This window comes from Schistocerca cancellata, unplaced genomic scaffold (assembly GCF_023864275.1).
Source record: "Schistocerca cancellata isolate TAMUIC-IGC-003103 unplaced genomic scaffold, iqSchCanc2.1 HiC_scaffold_1093, whole genome shotgun sequence".
In the NCBI taxonomy this organism is placed as follows: Eukaryota; Metazoa; Arthropoda; class Insecta; order Orthoptera; family Acrididae; genus Schistocerca; species Schistocerca cancellata.
The window spans coordinates 129172-157036 of NW_026047092.1; positions in this window are offsets into that span (position 1 = coordinate 129172).

The following is a 27865-nucleotide window of genomic DNA, read 5'->3' on the forward strand; positions in this document are numbered from 1 at the left end:
TATCCCCTTGGAGACAAGTCGGCTGGAGGACGTTCTATTGAATCGCGACGCAATTTGAGTTGTCTTTCGTCTTTAGGAGGCCCTGAACGTTACAATTAATCATCAGTTTTGCGTCGGAATCGAAAATCTAGACCTTGAGGAGACGGATCATAAGGTGCCCGAGGCAGCAATATCACCTTGGAGACAAGTCGGCTGGAGGACGATGTATTGAATCGCGATGCAATTTGAGATTTCCATCGTCATTTGGAGGCCCTGAATGTTTCAATTAACATCAGTTTTGCGTCCGATTCGAAAACATAGACTCACAGGAGACGGAGCATAAGGTTCCCGAGGCAGCAATATCACCTTGGAGACAAGTCGGCTAGTGGACAATGTATTGAATCTGGACGGAATGTGGGTGTTCCATTGTCATCAGCAGGCCCTGAACGTTACAATTAACTATAAGTTTTTCGGCCGATTCGAAAATCTAGACTCACAGGAGACGGGCCAGAAGGTGTACAAGGCAGCAATATTCCCTTGGAGACAAGTTTGCTGGAGGACGATGTATTGAATCTGGACGGAATAAGAGTGTTCCATCGTCATTAGGAGACCCTGAACGTTACAATTAACCATCAGTTTAACGTCGGATTCGAAAATCTAGACACACAGGAGACGGACCATAAAGTGCCCCTGGCAGCAATATCCCCTTGGAGACAAGTCGGCTGGAGGACGATATATTGAATCTCGTCGCAATTTGAGTGTTCCTTTGTCATTAGGAGGCCCTGAACATTACAATTACATATCAGTTTTGCGTCCGATTCAAAAATCTAGACTCACAAGAGACGGACCATAAGGTGCCCGAGGCAGCAATAACCCCTTGGAGACAAGTCGGCTGGAGGACGATGTATTGAATCGCGATGCCATTTGAGTGTTCCATCGTGATTAGGAAGCCCTGAAAGTAACAATTAACTATCAGTTTTGCATCCGATTCGAAAATCTAGTCTCACAGGAGACGGACCATAAAGTGCCCGAGACAGCAGTATCCCCTTGGAGACAAGTCGGCTGGAGGACGATGTATTGAATCGCGACGCAATTTAAGTGTTCCATCGTCATTAGGAGGCCCTGAACGTTACAATTAACCATCAGTTTTGCGTCGGATTCTAAAATCTAGACTCACAAGAGACGGACCATAAGGTGCCCGAGGCAGCAATATCCCCTTGGAGACAAGTCGGCTGGAGGACGATGTATTGATTCGCGATGCTGTTTGAGTGCTCCATCGTCATTAGGAGCCCCTGAACGTTACAATTAACTATCAGTTTTGCGTCGGATTCGAAATTCTAGACTTACAGGGGTCGGACCATATGGTGTCCGAGGCAGCAATATCCCCTTGGAGACAAGTCGGCTGGAGGACGTTCTATTGAATCGCGACGCAATTTGAGTTGTCTTTCGTCTTTAGGAGGCCCTGAACGTTACAATTAATCATCAGTTTTGCGTCGGAATCGAAAATCTAGACCTTGAGGAGACGGATCATAAGGTGCCCGAGGCAGCAATATCACCTTGGAGACAAGTCGGCTGGAGGACGATGTATTGAATCGTGATGCAATTTGAGATTTCCATCGTCATTTGGAGGCCCTGAATGTTTCAATTAACATCAGTTTTGCGTATGATTCGAAAACAGAGACTCACAGGAGACGGAGCATAAGGTTCCCGAGGCAGCAATATCACCTTGGAGACAAGTCGGCTGGAGGACAATGTATTGAATCTGGACGGAATGTGAGTGTTCCATTGTCATCAGCAGGCCGTGAACGTTACAATTAACTATCAGTTTTGCGTCCGATTCGAAAATCTAGACTCACAGGAGACGGACCAGAAGGTGTACAAGGCAGCAATATTCCCTTGGAGACAAGTTTGCTGGAGGACGATGTATTGAATCTGGACGGAATAAGAGTGTTCCATCGTCATTAGGAGACCCTGAACGTTACAATTAACCATCAGTTTAACGTCGGATTCGAAAATCTAGACACACAGGAGACGGACCATAAGGTGCCCCTGGCAGCAATATCCCCTTGGAGACAAGTCGGCTGGAGGACGATATATTGAATCTCGTCGCAATTTCAGTGTTCCTTTGTCATTAGGAGGCCCTGAAAATTAGAATTACATATCAGTTTTGCGTCCGATTCGAAAATCTAGACTCACAAGAGACGGAACATAAGGTGCCCGGGGCAGCAATAACCCCTTGGAGACAAGTCGGCTGGAGGACGATGTATTGAATCGCGATGCCATTTGAGTGTTCCATCGTGATTAGGAAGCCCTGAAAGTTACAATTAACTATCAGTTTTGCATCCGATTCGAAAATCTAGTATCACAGGAGACGGAACATAAAGTGCCCGAGACAGCAGTATCCCCTTGGAGACAAGTCGGCTGGAGGACGATGTATTGAATCGCGACGCAATTTAAGTGTTCCATCGTCATTAGGAGGTCCTGAACGTTACAATTAACCATCAGTTTTGCGTCGGATTCTAAAATCTAGACTCACAAGAGACGGACCATAAGGTGCCCGAGGCAGCAATATCCCCTTGGAGACAAGTCGGCTGGAGGACAATGTATTGATTCGCGATGCTGTTTGAGTGCTCCATCGTCATTAGGAGGCCCTGAACGTTACAATTAACTATCAGTTTTGCGTCCGATTCGAAAATCTAGGCTTCACAGGAGACGAACCGTATGGTGTCCGAAGCAGCAATATCCCCTTGGAGACAAGGCGGCTGGAGGACGATTTATTGAATCGCGACGCAATTTGTGTGTTCCATCGTCATTAGGAGGCCCTGAACGTTCCAATTAACATCAGTTTTGCGTCCGATTCGAAAATCTAGACTCACAGGTGACGGATCATAAGGTGGCCAAGGCAGCAATATCCCCTTGCAGACAAGTCGGCTGGAGGACGATGTATTGAATTGCGACGCAATTTGAGATTTCCATCGTCATTAGGAGGCCCTGAATGTTTTAGTTAACATCAGTTTTGCGTCCGATTCGAAAAGACAGACTCACAGGAGACGGAGCATAAGGTGCCCGAGGCAGCAATATCACCTTGGAGACAAGTCGGCTGGAGGACGTATTATTGAATCGGGACGCAGTTTGAGTGTTCCATCGTCATTAGGAGGCCCTGAACGTTAAAATTAACCATCAGTTTTGCGTCGGATTCGAAAATCTAGACTCACAGTAGACGGACCATAAGGTGCCCGACGTATCAATATCCCCTTGGAGACAAGTCGGCTGGAGGAATATTTATTGAATCGCGACGCAATTTGAGTGTTCCATTGTCATTAGGAGGCACTGAACGTTACAATTAACTATCAGTTTTGCGTCGGATTCGAAAATCTAGACTCTCAGGATACGGACCATAAGGTGCCCGAGGCAATAATATCCCCTTAGAGACTAGTCGGCTGGAGGACGATGTATTGAATCGCACATGCAATTTGAGTTTTCCATCGTCATTAGGAGGCCCTGAACGTTACAATTAACTATCAGTTTTGCGTCGGATTTGAAAATCTAGACTCACAGTAGACGGACCATAAGGTGCCCGACGTATCAATATCCCCTTGGAGACAAGTCGGCTGGAGGAAGATTTATTGAATCGCGACGCAATTTGAGTGTTCCATTGTCATTAGGAGGCACTGAACGTTACAATTAACTATCAGTTTTGCGTCGGATTCGAAAATCTAGACTCACAGGATACGGACCATAAGGTGCCCGAGGGAGCAATATCCCCTTGGAGACTAGTCGGCTGGAGGACGATGTATTGAATCGCACATGCAATTTGAGTTTTCCATCGTCATTAGGAGGCCCTGAACGTTACAATTAACCAACAGTTTTGCGTCGGATTCGAAAATCTAGACTCACAGGAGACGGACCATAAGGTGCCTGAGGCAGCAATATCTCCTTGGAGACAAGTCGGCTGGAGGACGATGTATTAAGTCGCGATGCAATTTGAGTTTTCCAACGTCATTAGCAGGCCCTGAACGTTACAATTAATCATCAGTTTTGCGTCGGAATCGAAAATCTAGACTCTGAGGAGACGGATCATAAGGTGCCCGAGGCAGCTATATCACCTTGGAGACAAGTCGGCTGGAGGACGATGTATTGAATCTGGACGGAATGTGAGTGTTCCATCGTCATTAGGAGACCCTGAACGTAACAATTACCTATCAGTTTTGCGTCCGATTCGAAAATCTAGACTCACAGGAGGCGGTCCATAAGGTGCCCGAGGCAGCAATAACCCATTGGAGACAAGTCGGCTGGAGGATGATGTATTGAATCGCGATGCCATTTGAGTGTTCCATCGTGATTAGGAAGCCCTGATAGTTACAATTAACTATCAGTTTTGCATCCGATTCGAAAATCTATTCTCACAGGAGACGGACCATTAAGTGCCCGAGACAGCAGTGTCCCCTTGGAGACAAGTCGGCTGGAGGACGATGTATTGAATCGCGACGAAATTTGAGTGTTCCATCGTCATTAGGAGGCCTTGAACGTTACAATTAACCATCAGTTTTGCGTCGGATTCTAAAATCTAGACTCACAAGAGACGGACCATAAGGTGCCCGAGGCAGCAATATCCCCTTGGAGACAAGTCGGCTGGAGGACGATGTATTGATTCGCGATGCAGTTTGAGTGCTCCATCGTCATTAGGAGGCCCTGAACAATACAATTAAACATTAGTTTTGCGTCGGATTCGAAAATTTATACTCAGAAAAGACGGACCATAAGGTGCCCGAAGCAGCAATTTCCCCTTGGAGACAAGTGGGCTGGAGGACGATGCATTGAATCGCGATGCAGTTTGAGTGCTCCATCGTCATTAGGAGGCCCTGAACGTTACAATTAACTATCAGTTTTGCGTCCGATTCGAAAATTTAGACTCACAGGAAACGGACCATAAGGTGCCCGAGGCAGCAATATCCCCTTGGAGACAAGTTGTCTGGAGGACGTAATATTGAATCGGGACGCAATTTGAGTTATCCATCGTCATTAGGAGGCCCTGAACGTTGCAAATAACCACAAGATTTGCGTCGGATTCTAAAATCTAGACTCACAGGAGACGGACCATAAGGTGCCCGAGGCAGCAATAACCCCTTGGAGACAAGTTGGCTGAAGGACGACGTATTGAATCGCGATGCAATTTGACTTTTCCATCGCCATTAGGAGGCCCTGAACGTTACAATTAACTATCAGTTTTGTATCCGATGCGAAAATCTAGACTCACAGGAGACGGACCATAAGGTGCCCGAGGCAGCAATATCCCCTTGGAGACAAGTCGGCTGGAGGACAATGTATTGAATCTGGACGGAATGTGAGTGTTCCATTGTCATCAGGAGGCCCTGAACGTTACAATTAACCATCAGTTTTGCGTCGGATTCGAAAATCTAGGCTCACAGTAGACGGACCATAAGGTGCCCGACGTATCAATATCCCCTTGGAGACAAGTCGGCTGGAGGAAGATTTATTGAATCGCGACGCAATTTGAGTGTTCCATTGTCATTAGGAGGCACTGAACGTTACAATTAACTATCAGTTTTGCTTCGGATTCGAAAATCTAGATTCACAGGATACGGACCATAAGGTGCCCGATGCAGCAAAATCCCCTTGGAGACTAGTCGGCTGGAGGACGATGTATTGAATCGCACATGCAATTTGAGTTTTCCATCGTCATTAGGAGAACCTGAACGTTACAATTAACTATCAGTTTTGCGTCAGATTCGAAATTCTAGACTTACAGGGGTCGGACCATATGGTGTCCGAGGCAGCAATATCCCTTTGGAGACAAGTCGGCTGGAGGATGTTCTATTGAACCGCGACGCAATTTGAGTTGTCTTTCGTCTTTAGGAGGCCCTGAACGTTACAATTAATCATCAGTTTTGCGTCGGAATCGAAAATCTAAACCTTGAGGAGACGGATCATAAGGTGCCCGAGGCAGCAATATCACCTTGGAGACAAGTCGGCTGGAGGACGATGTATTGAATCGCGATGCAATTTGAGATTTCCATCGTCATTTGGAGGCCCTAAATGTTTCAATTAACATGAGTTTTGCGTCCGATTCGAAAACATAGACTCACAGGAGACGGAGCATAAGGTTCCCCAGGCAGCAATATCACCTTGGAGACAAGTCGGCTGGAGGACAGTGTATTGAATCTGGACGGAATGTGAGTGTTCCATTGTCATCAGCAGGCCCTGAACGTTACAATTACCTATCAGTTTTGCGTCCGATTCGAAAATCTAGACTCACAGGAGACGGACCAGAAGGTGTACAAGGCAGCAATATTCCCTTGGAGACAATTTTGCTGGAGGACGATGTATTGAATCTGGACGGAATAAGAGTGTTCCATCGTCATTAGGAGACCCTGAACGTTACAATTAACCATCAGTTTAACGTCGGATTCGAAAACCTAGACACACAGGAGACGGACCATAAGGTGCCCCTGGCAGCAATATCCCCTTGGAGACAAGTCGGCTGGAGGACGATATATTGAATCTCGTCGCAATTTGAGTGTTCCTTTGTCATTAGGAGGCCCTGAACATTACAATTACATATCAGTTTTGCGTCCGATTCGAAAATCTAGACTCACAAGAGACGGACCATAAGGTGCCCGAGGCAGCAATAACCCCTTGGAGACAAGTCGGCTGGAGGACGATGTATTGAATCGCGATGCCATTTGAGTGTTCCATCGTGATTAGGAAGCCCTGAAGGTTACAATTAACTATCAGTTTTGCATCCGATTCGAAAATCTAGTCTCACAGGAGACGGACCATAAAGTGCCCGAGACAGCAGTATCCCCTTGGAGACAAGTCGGCTGGAGGACGATGTATTGAATCGCGACGCAATTTAAGTGTTCCATCGTCATTAGGAGGCCCTGAACGTTACAATTAACCATCAGTTTTGCGTCGGATTCTAAAATCTAGACTCACAAGAGACGGACCATAAGGTGCCCGAGGCAGCAATATCCCCTTGGAGACAAGTCGGCTGGAGGACGATGTATTGATTCGCGATGCTGTTTGAGTGCTCCATCGTCATTAGGAGGCCCTGAACGTTACAATTAACTATCAGTTTTGCGTCCGATTCGAAAATCTAGACTCACAGGAAACTGACCATAAGGTGCCAGAGGCAGCAATATCCCCTTGGAGAAAAGTCGGCTGGAGGACGTATTATTGAATCGCGACGCAATTTGAGTGTTCCATCGTCAATAGGAGGTCCTGAACGTTACAATTAACCATCATATTTGCGTCGGATTCGAAAATCTTGTCTCACAGTAGACGGACCATAAGGTGCCCGAGGCAGCAATATCCCCTTGGAGACAAGTCGTCTGGAGGACGATGTATTGAATCGCGATGCAATTTGAGTTTTCCATCGTCATTAGAGGCCCTGAACGTTACAATTAACTATCAGTTTTGTGTCGGATTCGAAAATCTAGACTCACAGGAGACGGATCATAAGGTGCCCGAGGCAGCAATATCACCTTGGAGACAAGTCGGCTGGAGGACGATGTATTGAATCGCGATGCAATTTGAGATTTCCATCGTCATTAGGAGGCACTGAATGTTACAATTAACATCAGTTTTGCGTCCGATTCGAAAATCTAGACTCACAGGAGACGGATCATAAGGTGGCCAAGGCAGCAATATCCCCTTGCAGACAAGTCGGCTGGAGGACGATGTATTGAATTGCGACGCAATTTGATTGTTCCATCGTAATTAGGAGGCCCTGAACGTTACAATTAACCATCAGTTTTGCGTCAGATTCGAAAATCTAGACTCACAGGAGACGGACCATAAGGTGCCCCAGGCAGCAATATCCCCTTGGAGACAAGTCGGCTGGAGGACGATATATTGAATCTCGTCGCAATTTGATTGTCCCTTGTCATTAGGAGGCCCTGAAAGTTACAATTAACTATCAGTTTTGCATCCGATTCGAAAATCTAGACTCACAGGAGACGGACCATAAAGTGCCCAAGACAGCTGTATCCCCTGGAGAGAAGTCGGCTGGAGGACGATGTATTGAATCGCGACGCAATTTGAGTGTTCCATCGTCATTAGGAGGCCCTGAACGTTACAATTAACCATCAGATTTGCGTCGGATTCTAAAATCTAGACTCACAGGAGACGGACCATAAGGTGCCCGAGGCAGCAATAACCCCTTGGAGAAAAGTCGGCTGAAGGACGACGTTTTGAATCGCGATGCAATTTGACTTTTCCATCGCCATTAGGAGGCCCTGAACGTTACAATTAACGATCAGTTTTGCATCCGATGCGAAAATCTAGACTCACAGGAGACGGACCATAAGGTGCCCGAGGCAGCAATATCCCCTTGGAGACGAGTCGGCTGGAGGACGATGTATTGAATCGCAATGCAATTTTATTGCTCCATCGTCATTAGGAGGCCCTGAACGTTACAATTAACCATCAGATTTGCGTCGGATTCGAAAATCTAGACTCACAGTAGACAAACCATAAGGTGCCCGAGGCAGCAATATCCCCTTGGAGACAAGTCGGCTGGAGGACGATGTATTGAATCGCGCTGCAATTTGAGTTTTCCATCGTCATTAGAAGCCCTGAACGTTACAATTAAATATCAGTTTTGCGTCGGATTCGAAAATCTAGACTCACAGTAGACAAACCATAAGGTGCCCGAGGCAGCAATATCACCTTGGAGACAAGTCGGCTGGAGGACGAAGTATTGAATCGCGATGCAATTTGAGTTTTCCATCGTCATTAGGGGGCACTGAAAGTTACAATTAACATCAGTTTTGCGTCGGATTCGAAAATTTAGACTCACAGTAGACGGACCATAAGGTGCCCGACGTATCAATTACTCCTTGGAGACAAGTCGGCTGGAGGACAATATATTGAATCTGGACGGAATGTGAGTGTTCCATTGTCATCAGGAGGCCCTGAACGTTACAATTAACCATCAGTTCTGCGTCGGATTCGAAAATTTAGACTCACAGTAGACGGACCATAAGGTGCCCGACGTATCAATTACTCCTTGGAGACAAGTCGGCTGGAGGAAGATTTATTGAATCGCGACTCAATTTGAGTAATCCATCGTCATTAGGAGGCACTGAACGTTACAGTTAACTATCAGTTTTGCGTCGGATTCGAAAATCTAGACTCACAGGAGCCGGACCATAAGGTGCCTGAGGCAGCAATATCCCCTTGGAGACAAGTCGGCTGGAGGACGATGTATTAAATCGCGATGCAATTTGAGTTTTCCATCGTCATTAGCAAGCCCTGAACGTTACAATTAATCATCAGTTTTGCGTCGGAATCGAAAATCTAGACTCTCAGGAGACGGATCATAAGGTGCCCGAGGCAGCAATATCACCTTGGAGACAAGTCGGCTGGATGACGATGTATTGAATCGCGATGCAATTTGAGATTTCCATCGTCATTAGGAGGCCCTGATTGTTTCAATTAACGTCAGTTTTGAGTCCGATTCGAAAATCTAGACTCACAGGAGACGGACCATAAGGTGCCTGAAGCAGCAATATCCCCTTGGAGACAAGTCGGCTGGAGGAAGGTTTATTGAATCGCGACGCAATTTAAGTGTCCCATCGTGATTAGGAGGCACTGAACGTTACAATTAACTATCAGTTTTGCGACGGATTCGAAAATCTAGACTCACAGGAGACGGACCATAAGGTGCCCGGGGCAGCAATATCCCCTTGGAGACTAGTCGGCTGGAGGACGACGTATTGAATCGACATGCAATTTGAGTTTTCCATCGTCATTAGGAGGCCTTGAAAGTTACAATTAACCATCAGTTTTGCGTCGGATTCGAAAATCTAGACTTACAGGGGACGGACCATATGGTGTCCGAGGCAGCAATATCCCCTTGGAGACAAGTCGGCTGGAGGACGATTTATTGAATCGCGACGCAATTTGAGTGTTCTGTCGTCTTTACGAGGCCCTGAACGTTACAATTAACCATCAGTTTTGCGTCGGATTCGAAAATCTAGACTCACAGGAGACGGACCATAAGGTGCCTGAGGGAGCAATATCCCCTTGGTGACAAGTCGGCTGGAGGTCGATGTTTTGAATCGCGAAGCAATTTGAGATTTCCATCGTCATTAGGAGGCCCTGAATGTTTCAATTAACATCAGTTTTGCGTCCGATTCGAAAATATAGACTCACAGGAGACGGAGCATAAGGTGCCCGTGGCAGCAATATCACCTTGGAGACAAGTCGGCTGGAGGACAATGTATTGAATCTGAACGGAATGAGTGTGTTCCATTGTCATCGTGAGGCCCTGAAAGTTACAATTAACCATCAGTTTTGCGTCGGATTTGAAAATCTAGACTCACAGGAGACGGACCATAAGGTGCCCGAGGTATCGAAATCCCCTAGGAGACAAGTCGGCTGGAGGACGATGTATTGAATCTCGTCGCAATTTGAGTGTTCCCTCGTCATTAGAAGGCCCTGAACGTTACAATTAACCATCAGATTTGCGTCGGATTCGAAAATGTAGACTCACAGTAAACAAACCACAAGTTGCCCGAGGCAGCAATATCCCCTTGGAGACAAGTCGGCTGGAAGACGATGTATTGAATCGCGATGCAATTTGAGTTTTCCATCGTCATTCGAGGCCCTGAACGTTACAATTAACTATCAGTTTTGCGTCGGATTCTAAAATCTAGACTCACAGGAGACGGACCATAAGGTGCCCGAGGCGGCAATATCCCCTAGGAGACAAGTCGGCTTGAGAACGATGTATTGAATTGCGATGCAATTTGAGTTTTCCATCGTGATTAGGAAGCCCTGAACGTTACAATTAACTATCAGTTTTGCGTCCGATTTGAAAATCTAGACTCACAGGAGACGGTCCATAAGGTGCCCAAGGCAGCAATATCCCCTTGTAGACATTTCGGCTGGAGGACGATGTATTGAATCGCGTCGCAATTTGAGTGTTCCATCGTCAATAGGAGGCCCTGAACGTTACAATTTACCATCAGTTTTGGGTCGGATTCAAAATCTAGACTGACAGGAGACGGACCATAAGGCGCCCGAGGCAGCAATATCCCCTTGGAGACGAGTCGGCTGGAGGACGATGTATTGAATCGCAATGCAATTTTATTGCTCCATCGTCATTAGGAGGCCCTGAACGTTACAATTAACCATCAGATTTGCGTCGGATTCGAAAATCTAGACTCACAGTAGACAAACCATAAGGTGCCCGAGGCAGCAATATCCCCTTGGAGACAAGTCGGCTGGAGGACGATGTATTGAATCGCGCTGCAATTTGAGTTTTCCATCGTCATTAGAAGCCCTGAACGTTACAATTAAATATCAGTTTTGCGTCGGATTCGAAAATCTAGACTCACAGGAGACGGATCATAAAGTGCCCGAGGCAGCAATATCACCTTGGAGACAAGTCGGCTGGAGGACGAAGTATTGAATCGCGATGCAATTTGAGATTTCCATCGTCATTAGGGGGCACTGAAAGTTACAATTAACATCAGTTTTGCGTCCGATTCGAAAATATAAACACACCGGAGACGGAGCATAAGGTTCCAGGGCAGCAATATCCACTTGGAGACAAGTCGGCAGGAGGACGATGTATTGATTCGCGATGTAATTTGAGTTTTCCATCGCCATTAGGAGGCCCTGAACGTTACAATAAACTATCAGTTTTTCGTCCGCTTCGAAAATCTAAACTCACAGGAGACGGACCATAAGGTGCCCAAGGCAGCAATATCCCCTTGTAGACAAGTCGGCTGGAGGACGATGTATTGAATTGCGACGCAATTTGAGTGTTCCATCGTCATTAGGAGGCCCTGAACGTTACAATTAACCATCAGTTTTGCGTCAGATTCGAAAATCTAGACTCACAAGAGAAGGACCATAATGTGCCCGAGGCAGCAATATCCCCTTGGAGACAAGTCGGATGGATTACGATGTATTGAATCGCGATGCAGTTTGAGTGCTCCATCGTCATTAGGAGGCCCTGAACGTTGCAATTAATCATCAGATATGCGTCGGATTCGAAAATCTAGACTCACAGTAGACAAACCATAAGGTGCCCGAGGCAGCAATATCCCCTTGGAGACAAGTCGCCTGGAGGACGATGTATTGAATCGAGATGCGATTTGAGTTTTCCATCGTCACTAGAAACCCAGAACGTTACAAATAACTATCACTTTTGCGTCGGATTCGAAAATCTAGACTCGCAGGAGACGGATCATAAGGTGCCCGAGGCAGCAATATCACCTTGGAGACAAGTCGGCTGGAGGACGATGTATTGAATCGCGATGCAATTTGAGATTTCCATCGTCATTAGGAGGCACTGAATGTTACAATTAACATCAGTTTTGCGTCCGATTCGAAAATCTAGACCCACAGGAGACGGACCATAATGTGCCCGAGCCAGCAATATCCGCTTGGAGACAAGTCGGCTGGAGGACGATGTATTGAATCGCGATGCAATTTGAGATTTCCATCGTCATTAGGAGGTCCTGAACGTTACAATTAACTATCAGTTTTGCGTCCGATTCGAAAATGTAGAATCTCGTCGCATTTTGAGTGTACCTTCGTCATTAGGAGGCCGTGAACGTTACAATTACCTATCAGTTTGCGTGGGATTCGAAAATCTAGACTAACAGGAGACGGACCATAAGGTGCAAGAGGCAGCAATATCCCTTGGAGGCAAGTAGGCTGGAGGACGATGTATTGAATCGCGATGCAATTTGAGTTTTCCATCGTCATTTGGACGCCCTGAACGATAGAATTAACTATCAGTCTTGCGTCGGCTTAGAAAATCTAGACTCACAGGAGACGGACCATAAGGTGCTCGAGGCAGCAATATCCCCTTGGAGACAAGTCGGCTGGAGGAAGATTTATTGAATCGCGACGCAATATGAGTGTTCCATCGTCATTAGGAGGCCCTGAATGTCACAACTAACCATCAGTTTTGCGTCGGATTCGAAAATCTAGACTCACAGTAGACAAACCATAAGGTGCCCGAGGCAGCAATAACCCCTTGGAGACAAGTCGGCTGGAGGACGATGTATTGAATCGCGATGCAATTTGAGTATTCCATCGTCATTAGAAGCCCTGAACATTACAATTAACTATCAGTTTTGCGTCGGATTCGAAAATCTAGACTCAGAGGAGACGGATCATAAAGTGCCCGAGGCAGCAATATCACCTTGGAGACAAGTCGGCTGGAGGACTATGTATTGAATCGCGATGCAATTTGAGATTTCCATCGTCATTAGGAGGTCCTGAACGTTACAATTAACATCAGTTTTGCGTCCGATTCGAAAATATAAACACACCGGAGACGGAGCATAAGGTGCCTGTGGCAGCAATATCCACTTGGAGACAAGTCGGCAGGAAGACGATGTATTGATTCGCGATGTAATTTGAGTTTTCTATCGCCATTAGGAGGCCCTGAACGTTACAATTAACCATCAGTTTTGAGTCAGATTCGAAAATCTAGCCTCACAAGAGAAGGACCATAAGGTGCCCGAGGCAGCAATATCCCCTTGGAGACAAGTCGGCTGGATTACGATGTATTGAATCGCGATGCAGTTTGAGTGCTCCATTGTCATTAGGAGGCCCTGAACGTTACAATTAACTATCAGTTTTGCGTCGGATTCGAAAATCTAGACTCTCAGGAAACGGACCATAAGGTGATTGAGGTAGCAATATCCCCTTGGAGACAAGTCGGCTGGAGGACGTATTATTGAATCGCGACGCAATTTGATTGATCCATCGTAATTAGGAGGCCCTGAACGTTACAATTAACCATCACATACGCGTCGGATTCGAAAATCTAGTCGCACAGTACACAAACCATAAGGTGCCCGAGGCAGCAATATCCCCTTGGAGACAAGTCGCCTGGAGGACGATGTATTGAATCGAGATGCAATTTGAGTTTTCCATCGTCACTAGAAACCCTGAACGTTACAAATAACTATCACTTTTGCGTCGGATTCGAAAATCTAGACTCACAGGAGACGGATCATAAGGTGCCCGAGGCAGCAATATCCACCTGGAGACAAGTCGGCTGGAGGACGATGTATTGAATCGCGATGCAATTTGAGATTTCCATCGTCATTAGGCGGCCCTGAATGTTACAATTAACACAAGTTCTTCGTCCGATTCGAAAATATAGACTCATAGGAGACGGACAATAAAGTGCCCGAGGCAGCAATATCCCCTTGGAGACAAGTCGGCTGGAGGACGATGTATTGAATCGCGATGCAATTTGAGTTTTCCAGCCTCATTAGGAGGAACGTTATAATTAACCATCAGTTTTGCGTCGGATTCGAAAATCTAGACTCACAGAAGACGGACCATAAGGCGCTAGAGGCAGCAATATCCCCTTGGAGACGAGTCGGCTGGAGGACGATGTATTGAATCGCGATGCAAATTGAGTGCTCCATCGTCATTTGGAGGCCCTGAACGTTACAATTAACTATCAGTTTTGCGTCAGATTCGAAAATCTAGACTCACAGTAGACGGACCATAAGCAGTCCGAGGCAGCAATATGCCCTTGGAGACAAGTCGGCTGGAGGACGATGTATTAAATCGCGATGCAATTTTAGTTTTCCATCGTCATTAGGAGGCCCAGAACGTTACAATTAACCAACAGTTTTGCGTCGGATTCGAAAATCTAGACTCACAGGAGACGGAACAATATCCCCTTGGAGACAAGTCAGCTGGAGGACGATGTATTGAATCTGGACGGAATGTCAGTGTTCTATCGTCTTTAGGAGGCCCTGAACGTTACAATTAACCATCAGTTTTGCGTCGGAATCGACAATCTAGACTCACACGAGACGAACCATAAGGTGCCCGAGGCAGCAATATCCCCTTGGAGACAAGTCGGCTGGAGGACGATGTATTGAATCTCGTCGCAATTTGAGTGTTCCCTCGTCATTATTAGGCCCTGAACGTTACAATTAACCATCAGTTTTGCGTCGGATTCGAAAATCCAGTCTCAAAGGAGACGCACCATATAGTGCCCGAGGCAGCAGTATCCCCTTGGAGACAAGTCGGCTGGAGGACGATGTATTGAATCGCGATGCAATTTGAGATTTCCATCGCCATTAGGAGGCCCTGAATGTTACAAATAACATCAGTTTTGCGTCCGATTCGAAAACCTAGACTAACAGGAGACGGAGCATAAGGTGCCCGAGGCGGGAATATCCCCTTGGAGACAAGTCGGCTGGAGGACAATGTAATGAATCGCTACGCAATTTGAGTGTTCCATCGTCATTAGGAGGCCCTGAACGTTAGAATTAACCATCAGTTTTGCGTCGGATTCTAAGATCTAGACTCACATCAGACGGACCATAAGGTGCCCGAGGTAGCAATATCCCCTTGGAGACAAGCCAGCTGGGGGACGATGTATTGAATCGCGATGCAATTTGAGATTTCCATCGCCATTTAGAGGCCCTGAGCGTTACAATTAAGTATCAGTTTCGCGTCCGATTCGAAAATTTAGACTCACAGGAGACGGACCATAATGTGCCCGAGGCAGCAATATTTCCTTGGAGGCAAGTCGGCTGGAGGACGATGTATTGAATCGCGATGCAATTTGAGTTTTCCATCGCCATTAGGAGGCCCTGAATGTTACAATTAACATCAGTTTGGCGTCGCATTCGAAAATCTAGACTCGCAGGAGCCTTACCATAACTAGCCTGAGGCAGCAATATCCCCTTGTAGACAAGTCGGCTGGAGGAAGATTTATTGAATCGCGACGCAATGTGGGTGTTCCATCGTCATTAGGAGGCACTGAACGTTACAATTAACCATCAGATTTGCGTCGGATTCGAAAATCTAGACTCACAGTGGACAAACAATAAGGTGCCCGAGGCAGCAATATCCCCTTGGAGACAAGTCGCCTGGAGGACGATGTATTGAATCGAGATGCAATTTGAGTTTTCCATCGTCATTAGAGGCCCTGAACGTTACAAATAACTATCAGTTTTGCGTCGGATTCGAAAATCTAGACTCATAGGAGACGGTTTATAAGGTGCCCGAGGCAGGAATATCCACCTGGTGACAAGTCGGCTAGAGGACGATGTATTGAATCGCGATGCAATTTGAGATTTCCATCGTCATTCGGAGGCCCTGAATGTTACAATTAACATAAGTTTTGCGTCCGATTCGAAAATATAGACTCACAGGAGACGGACCATAAGGTGCCCGGGGGAGCAATAACCCCTTGGAGACAAGTCGGCTGGAGGACGATGTATTGAATCGCGACGCAATTTGAGTTTTCCATCGTCATTGGGAGGCCCTGAACGTTACAATTAACTATTAGTTTTGCGTCGGATTCGAAAATCTAGACTCACTGTAGATGGACCATAAGGAGCCCGAGGCAGCAATATGCCCTTGGAGACAAGTCGGCTGGAGGACGATGTATTGAATCGGGATGCAATTTTAGTTTTCCATCGTCATTAGGAGGCCATGAACGTTACAATTAACCAACAGTTTTGCGTCGGATTCGAAAATCTAGACTCACAGGAGACGGAACATAAGGTGCCCGAGGCAGCAATATCCCCTTGGAGACAAATCAGCTGGAGGACGATGTATTGAATCTGGACGGAATGTGAGTGTTCTATCGTCATTAGGACGCCCTGAACGTTACAATTAACAATCAGTTTTGCGTCGGAATCGACAATCTAGACTCACAGGAGACGGACCATAAGGTGCCCGAGGCAGCAATATCCCCTTGGAGACAAGTCGGCTGGAGGACGATGTATTAAATCGCGATGCAATTTGAGATATCCTTCGTCATTAGGAGGCTCTGAATGTTACAATTAACATCAGTTTTGCGTCCGATTCGAAAATCTAGACTCACAGGAGACGGACCATAAGGTGCCCGATCCAGCAATATCCGCTTGGAGCCAAGTCGGCTGGAGGACGATGTATTGAATCGCGATGCAATTTGTGATTTCCATCGCCATTAGGAGGCCCTGAACGTTACAATTAACTATCAGTTTTGCGTCCGATTCGAAAATCTAGAATCTCGTCGCATTTTGAGTGTACCTTCGTCATTAGGAGGCCGTGAACGTTACAATTACCCATCAGTTTGCGTGGGATTCGAAAATCTAGACTAACAGGAGACGGACCATAAGGTGCAAGAGGCAGCAATATCCCTTGGAGGCAAGTAGGCTGGAGGACGATGTATTGAATCGCGATGCAATTTGAGTTTTCCATCGTCATTTGGACGCCCTGAACGATAGAATTAACTATCAGTTTTGCGTCGGCTTAGAAAATTTAGACTCACAGGAGACGGACCATAAGGTGCTCGAGGCAGCAATATCCCCTTGGAGACAAGTCGGCTGGAGGAAGATTTATTGAATCGCGACGCAATATGACTGTTCCATCGTCATTAGGAGGCCCTGAATGTCACAACTAACCATCATTTTTGCGCCGGATTCGAAAATCTAGGATCACAGGAGGTGCCCGAAACAGTAATATCCCCTTGGAGACAAGTCGGCTGGAGGACGATGTATTGAATCGCGATGCAATCTTCGTTTTCCATCGTCATTAGGAATGCCGGAACGTTACAATTAATCAACAGTATTGCGTCGGAATCGAAAATCTAGACTCACAGGAGACGGAATATAAGGTGCCCGAGGCAGCAATGTCCCCTTGGAGACAAGTCGGCTGGAGGACGATGTATTGAATCTGCACGGAATGTGAGGGTTCCATCGTCATTAGCGGGCCCTGAACGTTACAATTAACCATCAGTTTAGCGTCGGATTCGAAAATCTAGACTCACAGGAGACGGACCATAAGGTGCCCGAGGCAGCAATATCCCCTTGGAGACAGGTCGGCTGGAGGACGATGTATTGAATCGCGATGCAATTTGAGTGCTCCGTCGTCATTGGGAGGCCCTGAACGTTACAATTAACCATCAGTTTTGCGTCCGATTCGAGAATCTAGACTCACAGGAGAACGACCATAACGTGCCACGGGCAGCAATAGACCCTTGGAGACAAGTCGGCTGGAGGACGATGTATTCAATCGCGACGCAGTTTGAGTGTTCCATCGTCATTAGGAAGCCCTGAACGTTACAATTAACCATCAGTTTTGCGTCGGATTCGAAAATCTGGACTCACAGGAGACGGACCATAAGGTGCTCGAGGCAGCAATATCCCCTTGGAGACAAGTCGCCTGGAGGACGATGTATTGAATCGCGATGCAATTTGAGTTTCCCATCGTCATTAGGAGGCCCTGAACGCACAATTAACCATCAGTTTTGCGTCCGATTCGAAAATCTAGATTCACAGGAGAACGACCATAACGTGCCCGAGGCAGCAATGTGCCCTTGGAGACAAGTCGGCTGGAGGACGATGTAATGAATCGCGATGCAATTTGAGTTTTCCATCGTCATTAGGAGGCCCAGAACGTACAATTAACTATCAGTTGTGCGTCGTAATCGAAAATCTAGACTCACAGGAGCCGGTCCATAAGGTGCCCAAGGCAGCAATACCCACTTGCAGACAATTCGGCTGGAGGACGATGTATTGAATCGCGACGCAATTTGAGTGTTCCATCGTCATTAGGAGGCCCTGAACGTTACAATTAACCATCAGTTTTGCGTCGGATTCGAAAATCTAGACTCACCGTAGACGGACCATAAGGAGCCCGAGGCAGCAATATCCCCAAGGAGACAAGTCGGCTGGAGGACGATGTATTGAATCGGACGCAAAACTGATGGTTAATTGTAACGTTCAGGGCCTCCTAATGACGATGGAAACCTCAAATTGCTTCGTGATTCAATACATCGTCCTCCAGCCGACTTGTCTCCAAGGGGATATTGCTGCCTCGGGCACCTTATGGTCCGTCTACTGTGAGTCTAGATTTTCGAATCCGACGCAAAACTGAAGGTTAATTGTAACGTTCAGGGCCTCCTAATGACGATGGAACACTCAAATTGCGTCGCGATTCAATAAATCGTCCTCCAGCAGACTTGTCTCCAAGGGGATATTGCTGCCTCGGGCACCTTATGGCCCGTCTCCTGTGTGTCTAGATTTTCGAATCCGTCGCAAAAGTGATGGTTAATTGTAACGTTCATGGCTTCCTAATGACGATGGAACACTCAAACTGCGTCTCGATTCAATACATCGTCCTCCAGCCGACTTGTCTCCAAGGCCTCCTAATGACGATGGAACACTCAAATTGCGTCGCGACTCAATACATCGTCCTCCAGTCGACTTGCCTCCTGGGGGATATTGCTGCCTCGGGCACCTTATGCTCCGTCTCCTGTGAGTCTAGATTTTCGAATCGGACGCAAAACTGATAGTTAATTGTAACGTTCAGGGCCTCCCAATGACGATGGAAAACTCAAATTGCATCGCGATTCAGTACATCGTCCTCAAGCCGACTTGTCTCCAAGGGGATAGTGCTACCTCGGGCACCATATGGACCGTCTCCTGTGAGTCTAGATTTTCGAATCCGACGCAAAACTGATAGTTAATTGTACCGTTCAGGGCCTCCTAATGACGATGGAAAACTCAAATTGCATCGCGATTCAATACATCGTCCTCCAGCCGACTTGTCTCCAAGGGGATATTGCTGCCTAGGGCTCCTTATGGTCCGTATACTGTGAGTCTAGATTTTCGAATCCGACGCTAAACTGATGGTTAATTGTAACGTTCAGGGCCTCCTAATGACTTTGGAACACTCAAATTGCGTCGCGATTCAATAAATCGTCCTCCAGCCGATTTGTCTCCAAGGGGGCATTGCTGCCTCGGGCACCCTATGGTCCGTTTCCTGTGAGTCTTGATTTTCGAATCCGACGCAAAACTGATAGTTAATTGTAACGTTCAGGGCCTGCTAATGAGGATGGAGTAGTCAAATTGCAACGCGAATCAGTACATCATCCTCCAGCCGACTTGTCTCCAAGGGGATATATCTGCCTCGGGCACCTTATGATCCGTCTCCTGTGAATCTAGATTTTCAAATCCGACGCAAAATTGATGGTTAATTGTAACGTTCAGGGCCTCCTAATGACGATGGAACACTCAAATTGCATCGCGATTCAATACATCGTCCTCCAGCTGACTTGTCTCCAAGGGGATATTGCTGCCTAGGGCTCCTTATGGTCCGTATACTGTGAGTCTAGATTTTCGAATCCGACGCAAAACTGATGGTTAATTGTAACTTTCAGGGCCTCATAATGACGATGGAACACTCAAATTGCGTCGCGATTCAAGAAATCGCCCTCCAGCCGACTTGTCTCCAAGGGGATATTGCTGCCTCGGGCACGTTATGTTCCGTATCCTGTGAGACTAGATTCTCGAATCCGACGCAATACTGTTGGTTAATTGTAACGTTCGGGGCCTCAAAATGACGATGGAAAACTAAAATTGCGTCGCGATTCAATACATCGTCCTCCGGCCGTCCTGTCTCCAAGGGGATATTGCTGTTTCGGGCACCTCCTGTGATCCTACATTTTCGAATCCGTCGCAAAACTGATGGTTAATTGTGACATTCAGGACCTCCTAATGACGATGGAACACTCATATTGCGTCGCGATTCAATAAATCTTCCTCCAACCGACTTGTCTCCAAGGGGATATTGCTGCCTCGAGCACCTTATGGTCCGTCTCCTGTGAGTCTAGATTTTCGAATCCGACGCAAAACTGATAGTTAATTGTATCGTTGAGGGCGTCCTAATGACGATGGAAAACTCAAATTGCATCGCGATTCAATACATCGTCCTCCAGCCTACTTGTCTCCAAGGGGATATTGCTGCCTCTTGCACCTTATGGTCCGTCTCCTGTTAGTCTAGATTTTCGAATCACACGCAAACCGATAGTTAATTGTAACGTTCACGGCCTCCTAATGACCAGGGTACATTCAAATTGCGACGAGATTCTAAATTTTCGAATCGGACGCAAAACTGATAGTTAATTGTAACGTTCAGGGCCTCCTAATGGCGATGGAAATCTCAAATTGCATCGCGATTCAATACATCATCCTCCAGCCGACTTGTCTCCAAGCGGATATTGCTGCCTCGGGCCAATTGTGGTCCGTCTCCTGTGAGTCTAGATTTTCGAATCGGACGCAAAACTGATGTTAATTGTAACGTTCAGAGCCACCTAATGACGATGGAAATCTCAAATTGCATCGCGATTTAATACATCGTCCTCCAGCCGACTTGTCTCCAAGGGGATATTGCTGCGTCCGGCACCTGGTCCGTCTCCTGTGAGTCTAGGTTTCCGAATCCGACGCAAAACTGATGGTTAATTGTAACGTTCAGGGTTTCCTAATGACGATGGAACACTCAAATTGCGTCGCGATCAACACATCGTCCTCCAGCCGACTTGTCTACAAGGGGATATTGCTGCCTTAGGCACCTTATGGTCCGTCTCCAGTGAGTCTAAATTTTCGAATCGGACGCAAAACTGATACTTAATTGTAACGCTCAGGGCCTCCCAATAACGATGGAAATCTCAAATTGCATCGCGATTTAATACATCGTCCTCCAGCCGACTCGTCTCTAAGCGGATATTGCTGCCTCTTACACCTTATGGTCCGTCTCCTGTTAGTCTAGATTTTCGAATCCCACGCAAACCGGTAGTTAATTGTAACGTTCACGGCCTCCTAATGACGAGGGTACAGTCAAATTGCGACGAGATTCTAGATTTTCGAATCGGACGCAAAACTGATAGTTAATTGTAACGTTCAGGGCCTCCTAATGACGATGGAAAACTCAAATTGCATCGCGATTCAATACATCGTCCTCCAGCCGACTTGTCTTGAAGGGGATATTGCTGCCTATGGCACCTCATGGTCCGTTTCTTGTGAGTCTAGATTTTCGAATCGGACGCAAAACTGATCGTTAATTGTAACATTCAGGGCCTCCTAATGACGAGGGAACACTCGAATTGCGACGAGATTCAATACATCGTCCTCCAGCCTACTTGTCTCCAAGGGGATATTGATACCTCGGGCACCTTATGGTCCGTCTCCTGTGAGTCTACATTTTCGAATCCGACGCAAAACTGATGGTTAATTGTAACGTTCGGGGCCTCCTGATGACAATGGAACACTCACATTCCGTCCAGATTCAATACATTGTCCTCTAGCCGACTTGTCTCCAAGGGGATATTGCTGCCTGGGGCACCTTATGGTCCGTCTCCTGTGAGTCTAGATTTTCGAATCGGATGCAAAACTGATAGTTAATTGTAACGTTAAGGGCCTCCTAATGGCGATGGAAAACTCATATTGGATCGCGATTCAATAAGTCGTCCTTCAGCCGACTTGTCTCCATGGGGTTATTGCTGCCTCGGGCACCTTATGGTCCGTCACCTGTGAGTCTAGATTTTCGAATGCGACGCCAAACTGATGTTAATTGTAACAATCAGGGCCTCCTAATGGCGATGGAAAACTCAAATTGCATCGTGATTCAATACATCGTCCTTCTAGCGTTAAAAGGTTTTTTGGCTTTTCTTATTTAACCAAATATAACATTGATGTTGATAATTCATGGCAATGTTTGCCGACAAGATAAAGAATGCAACCTTTTAACACTAGATTGCGTACTCACGGCAGTTCTCCTTGGCCGTTTCTTGGTACGACTTGGAAAAAGAGAAAAATTAATGAATGATCGATGATGCGTCGGTTCTCGATTGTGTTTAGGAGACGTACGGATTGATTGCGTGAAAATAGTTTCTCAAATGACCTCTTAACCCGGATTGCTTTCACGCAATCAGACTCTTCAATGAAATTACCTAAGGGACGTATTTGAATAATAAAAAAAATTGGAAATGAATGCAACACAGTGAAATTTCGTAAAAAAGGCTGTCAGATCGTAAATTGAACACGTTAATGGTCTCCCAAATACAATCGACACACCGCGATAAAGGTGCGAACCTGTAACAAAGTTCATTTAAACATAAACATTATTTGTGGTTAATTTAAAGAAAAGAATAAGCATAGATTTTCTGTACAGTGGAGGAAAAGTATATTTTTAAAGAAGAAAGGCGTTAAACTATAAACATTACCAAATTTACAATGAATACAAAACTTACATTTTTATGTTTTTCTCATACATGGAGCAGTCCAACAATCGCTGCTTCTGTATGTGTGATATTTTGTAAAAATTAAATGTCCTTGCGTGCGCGTAAGTATTTTTTGTCGTCACAAAGTTTATAAAAGCGTTTTTGTTTTCTTGGTGATAACGTGGTTTTTCACACCAAAAGAAATATAACTTGTAGCGGTGCTACACAACACGTCTTAACAAGTCGGCAACCAAACATCAAAGGTAATGAAGTACATGTTAACATATCGGCGACCAGAAGTACAACCAACTATAAAGACTCTAGAATTTTCCTAACAAATGATAAATTGTTCTTTCTTCTGTTTTGCAGCTTCTTGCTATCAAGCGCTGCCGCAATGATTTTAAATATCTGCGCCCAGCGAGTCATAGTATTTAAAAGTACCTTTTAAACGCTGGCCGCGTAGGCGAACGTTATAAACAGATTTCGTTTTTTTTTTTTTTTTTTTTTTTTACTCTCGTGTTGTCATGCTTAGTATCACTGCAAACTACAGCTTGGTGGCTGTCCTTTTCTCATATGCAAAATGTCTGAAATCCAATAATATCACATTGCTTCCCGCGTGAGGAGCGATGACTCCGTCAGGATCATCGAGACTCACGCGTAGTCGTGATATTATTGCTTTCGTGAAACAAGTTAGTATTACTTGCAAAAATTCTTTACAACAGATTTTACACACTGCATCAGACAAAGTGATTAACATACAGAGTATCAGGTAAGTATATTCGTACGACTGAAATTGATAGTAATTTGTCCATTTTGTAACTACATGACAATTGAACTGTGCCCTTTCTAATGTATTGTACAAGGATAACAAATGTTCATTTCTCGGTAAAAGATATTGAAATTAAGATAAAGAGACACATACATAGATACATTATACATGGCATAATAAATATAAAGAAAACAAAGAAATAAATTACTTGACTTCGCAGGAAGTCTGGGTGCTGTGTGCACTCGTGGAAAAAATATGTTACAAAAAATTGACATTCTTGTTTTACAGTGACATACTACAGGAATATTTTTGTCGTTGTTTCGTCGAAGATTTCTTGCAGTAAATACGTAGCACTTTACTTATTTGTGGCTTTTATGACCTGCAAAAAAAAAAAAAAAAACGTTTCACTACACTTGGGTAGGTATGAGTTGCACTAGGAGTGGTAGAACTTCGGGTATAAATGATAGCACTGCACTTGAGTGGGGAAATTGATTACACTTTCACAGTGGAGGAAAAGTAGGGCATCACTTTCACTGTGGAAGTTGGAGTAGTTGTCGGGGTGTGATGTTGCGTTGGAAATACGTCGTGGGTCAGGAACTGGAAGACTGGGTCTGCAACATGTTGTGCCGTATGGTGGCGGTCTCTATTTCACTTGACACTTGTCCGTGCTTCCATTTATGTTTTCGTACATGAAAAATACATAAAAAAAATCTGTATTAGAATGTGCTTACTTACTAATAACTTAGTCTAAAAGAAAATTGGGTTAGGTAAGGATAACAATTGTTTATGTACATAAGGTCTCATTCTCTTAGGAATGCTTAGTTCTCATATTTATCTATTTTCCTGGTTTTATTTGGTTCGACACGTTTTCGTCATTACTCGGCCTGGTCAGTAAATTCGGTAGCAATTGTCAACATCGAGCTGAAGACTCTTCCGATTAGTGTCTTTATAATTTCACAAGGTACATGAGTGCTTAATTCGTTGCTTTATCATATTTTATTTTGAATGCATTTCAAACACATTTGGCATCCGCGCTCGTTGTGCAAAGAAAAATTGATTGTTGAGCGCTCAGCGTACACAGTGTTACGTCCGTTGGTCACAATCACGTGATAATAACTTGACAGTTCCACAACGCTAGCAGCAGTATTCTGCGAGAAGCAGAGCGTTAGGTGTCTACTAGCCGTGGTGTGAGTTTTTACACAGTTTTTCATCGACTCTGGATTACGGAAGCAGCCAGATGCGGCGACTCCCGCAGCTGTTTCGAAGAATGTGTCCGTGGAAAGGCGTACAGTACCGTTTGTGGTAAGTACAACACTTATTCACTTTCACTCTTCGGCTTTCTACATCGTGGTTTCGTGGTACAAGTACTTATAACATTACTTCACACGCGGTATTTCACACGTGCCCTTGGAGTTATCACCTTTTCAGTTGACACTTTATTATTAATTCGTGTTCACATTTATTTGGTCGTCATGTTAAGGTTCACACGCACCACTTTTATACGTGTCCATTAATTACTTGTCTATAGTCGGTTCACACGCAGCAGCACATACGTGTCCATTTATTACTGACTGCATTATTACTACAAAGTACAGTTAACATTTAGTATACATATCATGTCTAAAAATTATTTACAAAGAAATATTTAGTCTCTGTGACTACAAGGCCTGACGAAAAGCGTGTCTCTTGTTCGTAGTTTGTGCTTCCAAGGCACTTTAGGTTTACACTTTGTTCGAAATCTTGTTATTCTTTTCTTTTTACAACAGTTACTCTTTTCGCAAGTTCAGCTCTTTTATTTTCTCTCTATTACGTCGTTAGTTTGAAGACATAGTCAATGTGGCTTCGTTTACGTGATGAACAGTTCGTGTTCAAACTACCATTAGGGTAATTGGGAAGCTTGGTGTTCCCTGTCGTGCAATTGCACATAACAAATCTTAATTGAACTCGCAATTTGCGGAGAATAAGCATAGCTCGTCGACAACCAATGTGTCACGACTATCCATTCGTATAGCCTGTATGTACCAATCATGCAACCAGCTCGTAAAATTCACTTCTCTACTGGTTAAGGTAGGATGGTAAGGATACTGGTTAGAGGAAAACACAAAAGCCTTTTATGGAGTGAAGAGATTTGAAGACACAGTGTTAATGACGTATGATATGATGAGCTTAACATAAATTATTATCACCTTAGTTTTTCATGACAAATAGTATAATTAAATCGATACAGTAGTTTCAGTGTCGTCTGATCCAGCTCTCTTAACAATTTTCTATGCATATCTAAAATTACTTAAACCATGCATTAGCAGTGAACTATCTTCTGTTCCATGTATCGTAAAATTGTTTTCTAAAAAAAAAATCGTCGTATCTCGAGGACCTGAAATAGATATTTCTAGTACTAAACTAATTTATTTATAAATGATCTTTGTATTTCAGCTGCACTGTGCCGTAAAATTGTTATGAGCGTATACGGTTTTATCCGTATTATAATAAAATAATTGAGTTGCGCACTTCTTTTCTGCTACCTGGATCGTTATTGACTTTCTTGATTCTTATATGCTAAGCTGCTGCTTTTTGCCTGCTGCGTTTCATAGGTGGTCTCATAAAATTTGTTGTCACACACTCCTTATGCATAACATAACATTTACCTCATTAGAGTAAGCGACCTTGATAATTTTTATTTATTTATTTATTTATTTTTTTTACCTACGAGCATTCATTCTGGTATGAATGATCATTTTAATTTATTTCATTCAAGAGGAGAGAGCTTTGCTATACTTAAAACTAGTGGTAGCAGGTGGCACTTAGCACGTCCCTACTATAATATATGTCAGCTCTTTCGGCTGTGGCCGTTCATGGCTCAATTAACTTAAAACTAACTTACATCTAAGGCAAATCTTGCTCTCCTACAATAAATGTGTTTTACTTAAGGTGCTCATATAAATTACTTATCTTGTTGTGGCAGGTCGACAGGGTGTTAGTCCTGTGCACTACTCTTACATACGTTGGTACTTCACACATAGTATGACAAGTTATAGTGTGTGTGTATATTTTCTTTTAGCAGCTTAACTTAACAGATATTTTCAATGGTTGACTCGGTATTTCTTCAAGTCTGCGTGATGAAACAATCCTTTTATTCGTCCAGATACAGGGTCAGCTAATAGATAGCAACCAATGTGCGGCTTTCTTAAGATAATATATGGTCCTTCATACAAGTGCTGCCACTTGCGATTCTTATGATGAATCAAAGATGGTTTGAAGTGGGTCTTTAATAGCACTCGTTCATTTATACGATACGATAAGACTTTGCTAATGCGTTTGTCATGCGCCTTTTTTCTTAGGTTGGCATGAGTGGTTAAAGATATGAGAGCTTATTGGTCCCGCAGTTTCCCCGTGGAGGCATAAAGAAGCTACTAATGGTTTTCCGACTGGGGTGGAGCTGAAATGTCAGTTATTTTTATTTGATTAGTATTTTGCGACCTACCAGGTCGAAAATTTGCGTTCGTATCCCATACGACTTGTGCATCTGTTGATTGCGTGTTATTTGACATCGCGTTTGGTGCTTGGTTCGCCTGTGTGTAAAAAATAGTCGGATTTCCTTGGCTATTATAACCGGCTGTGTCAGGAAAAGCATCCGACGAATTGTCCTGACTATTGTTCCTGAACTGTTGGTTCGGTTGGTGAGAAAATGTCGCATTTTTCGGCTGGGAAAAATTTATTTGCTGAGAGGGAGTGAAATGACTCGGCTGACTGTACTGTTGTGGTCTGTTATAATTGGTCCATTTCTTCCCCTTGTGACGATTTCCATTATTCGTCTTGTTGTTCTGGTACTGGTAATTACCGTTATGATTTATCGGTGAATTACCGTATTGTTGCTGTGTGTTTTGATAAATCGGATTGTATCTATTCTGGTGTGGATATTTGTTATATTGTTTTCCATTACGGCGGTTGAAACTGTTATGATTGCCGTAAGGCTGAGCGTTTGGTTGTCCCGTGTTATGTTGTTATGACATTCCATTGACGCAATTTGTTATGTGCTGCTGCGGAGCGGGCGGTCCATTATTATAATTATTCCGCGCGCTCGCACGCACATCCTCATAGAT